The sequence below is a fragment of the Lactuca virosa genome, chromosome 4 (genome assembly GCF_052849685.1).
Source record: "Lactuca virosa cultivar CGN04683 chromosome 4, Lactuca_virosa_CGN04683_v6, whole genome shotgun sequence".
NCBI classification, from domain to species: domain Eukaryota; kingdom Viridiplantae; phylum Streptophyta; class Magnoliopsida; order Asterales; family Asteraceae; genus Lactuca; species Lactuca virosa.
The window spans coordinates 499,317,515-499,320,683 of NC_136429.1; the positions used below are offsets into that span (position 1 = coordinate 499,317,515).

The 3,169-nt window shown below is 38.1% G+C and overlaps 1 non-coding gene across 1 annotated transcript; it reads left to right on the forward strand.

The window, feature by feature from the left end:
* The first annotated feature begins 1,949 nt into the window (after positions 1-1,949).
* On the forward strand, positions 1,950-2,053 carry LOC145110373 (small nucleolar RNA R71). Its single transcript, XR_013709753.1, has one exon. It is a non-coding gene; the product is annotated as a small nucleolar RNA R71 (small nucleolar RNA).
* Positions 2,054-3,169: the final 1,116 nt, after the last annotated feature.

Genomic DNA, 3,169 nt, shown 5'->3' on the forward strand with positions numbered 1-3,169 from the left:
ACTTTCCTCATGCTTACGCTTCTCCCGTTTTCCTTGCTTCTTTGCTTTGTTCACCTTTTTGTCAACTTCCATAGGACCTTCCTCTTATTCTTCCATTTTGATCAAAATTGGCTCTTTAAATTCTCCATCCATTCATTCTTCAATTATTTCCACCCCTTCATACATATAATCATCCATTTCATCAACTTCTTCTTCCACTTGAACCTTTGGTGTAGCAAATGCAATCACCTCAAATGTCATGGGAATCGAGACTCTTGGCTTCAAACGCTCGACTTTTTCGACATTAGGCTCCTTCCAAACTTTAAGTTCTTCTATCATCTTCTCAATTGCAACTAGTTCATCACAATCTTCTTCCATGGCATCCATTTTTGACACTTCATCTTTTTGCTCTTCATGATTTTCTTTAGGATTCACCTCAAAGGTAATAGCATCATCTTCCAAAAGAAGTGTGAGCTTTGAATCATAAATGTCAACTAGTGCTCTTGTGGTACTCAAAAATGGTCTTCCTAAAATAATTGGGAGTTCTTCATCCTCCTTCATGTTGAGAACCACAAAATCGACTGGAAAAACAAATTTTCCCACCTTAAACAGTAAGTCTTCAATTATTCCTCGTGGGTATGTTGTTGAGTGATCCTCCATCCGAATGGTCATCCTTGTATCTTGGAGTTTTGGCAATCTGAGCTTTTGATAGAAAGAGTATGGCATGAGAGTAATGTTTGCCCCCGAATCGGCTACATCATTAATGGAAGTCGATTTTCCAAATTCACAAGGTAATGTGAGTTGACCTGGATCTCCCATATTTATTGGTAATCCATTAATAGTTATGGTTGAACACAACTCATTAAGAACTATAGTTGAAGTGTTTCCTAACTCTTTTCTATTACTCATTACATCCTTTGCAAACTTAGGGAGTTACGCCATCGCTTTGAGGAATGGGGCGTTTATTGAAAGTGAAAGCACTTGTTCCATAAATTTTCTTTGTTCGGGCTCTAGAGAGTGTTTGATTGCTCAATATGGGAATGGTGATGATGGTTGATATGATTGAAGAAGAGAAAATTTTTCTTCTGTTCGAGACCACAACGTGGTGAGCTCACCGCTACGTCGTGAAGCTTTAGAGAATACTTCACTTTTTGATGTTTTGACTTCGGTCTTCTCTTGTTCCACACACGACTTTGGATGATTTGTAGCTTCTTCATGGGTCATTATTGGATCAGAATGAACCTCTTATTCGATGTAGATCGCCATGAAATGATATTGTGGTTTTTGATCTTGGTTTTTAGGTGGTAACCTTTCATTGACAAGTGTGGTTAATTGCCCAAGTTGAGTCTCTATATTCTTTTTGGAAGTTTGATGATTTCTAACATTGGCATCAGTAGTATCATACCTATTTTCAGATGCTTCCATAAGTCTATGGAGGACCGACTCGAAATCTATCTTCTTTTCGGGTGGTGGTTTCTCTTTTTGATAGAAACCTCTTCCGGTTTGTCTATACTTATCATCTTTCTGTTTCTTGTACTCTTCATAAGGTAACCACTCCTTCTTAGGCTTTGTCAAATCTTCATCAAACTTGCCACCACTTGAATAGAACACTTGCGCCTTCTTATTCCCATTTTCATCTAAATCACAATCCTTGGTCAAGTGTGGACCACCACAATTGTCACAATAAACTCTTATAGCATGGATTGATTAATCCAACTTTGTCATTCGCCTATCCATATAGTATATTTTAGATATGATTGCATCCATATTCTTGTTCCCTCCATATCCTTTTCCCTCTCGTAACATTATCTCATGGATTGTGGTACTATTGTGAGTGTTTTGCAAACTCTTCAATCAGTTCTTTAATAGTTGTTGGCTCCTTCTTTGTCATAGGTGCTTCTGAGTCAATAAGTTGTCTAGTAGTTACATTCACTCCATCATAAAATATGGAAACTTCTTGTTGAACATTCAAATCATGTTGACAACTTTTTGGCAAGCCCTTGCATCTCTCCCAAGCTTCATACAATGACTCTCCCACCTCTTGTTGGAAATTAGCTATCTTCGTTTTGAGCTTTGAGATCTTCGAAGGTGGACTAAATTGCTTAATGAAAGCATCACGAAGATTAGCCCATGTAGTGATGGATCCGGGTGCAAGAGATTTAAATCAAACCTTAGCTTCATCGGTAAATGTGACCGAAAGCCTCCTTAGTAAAACGGATTCCCTTGGCACATTAGGAACATGAATCTAGTTGGAAATGTCCTTGACCTCATCACTGTGCTTAAAAGCATCTTCATACTCTTTCCTGGCGAAAGGTATGTACTTAAGCATGGATAGAATGTGTCCTTTAATCTCAAAACTTCTCTCGGCTGGTATCTCGGGTGGAACTAGACCTGGTCCATGCTCTTCACATATCATCTTCTTGTAGTCTCCTATCTTCATTCTCGTAATATCCGCCATCTCTTCAGCCTCAACTTTTATCTCTTCCTCTTCTGAACTCTCTTCAATAGATGACTCTGACTCGTATCCAAGCCCCTTCTTATCAGGTGTCTTCTCAAAAAGCTCGAATTTTTCTGATTTGAAAGTATTGCTCGATTCGCCCTTTTTGTCTTTCTTCTTGTGAAAAGCGGATTCTGGATCTTCTAGTGGAGGAACAATTGGAGTTTTAGATCCTCGGGTCATAAATCACTGAAACAAAAAAAAACAAAAATGTGTAAAAGGAATAAAAATCAATAAACTAAAACTTATCTGAAACGAGACCACGATGTGGTTGCGTCTCAGAGAAAAACTAAAATAAAGAAATGCAACCAAAGTAACTTTTGGAGGTTTTTACCCCACAAAAAGGATCGAATAACCAAAAACAATTAAATATAAATCAAATAAGCCGCTCCCCGGTAACGGCGCCAAAAACATTGATGTGCACAAAAGTACCTGTTTAGTTTTAAATTTATAACCTAACAAACTTTTACTAACTATGCACCTATAGGCAGTATACCTAGTCAGATTATCACAACAAAAAATGTAACCTTTATCGATGACAAAATACGTCGCAATTAATGACCCTTGTCGTCGCTAATACCTTTAGCGACGACATGTCGTCGCTATTACCTCGTAGCTAATACTCGTTTGTTGTCGCATATGACATCGTCTATAATACTCGTCGTCGCTAAATGGTCAATTTCGTCGCTATTG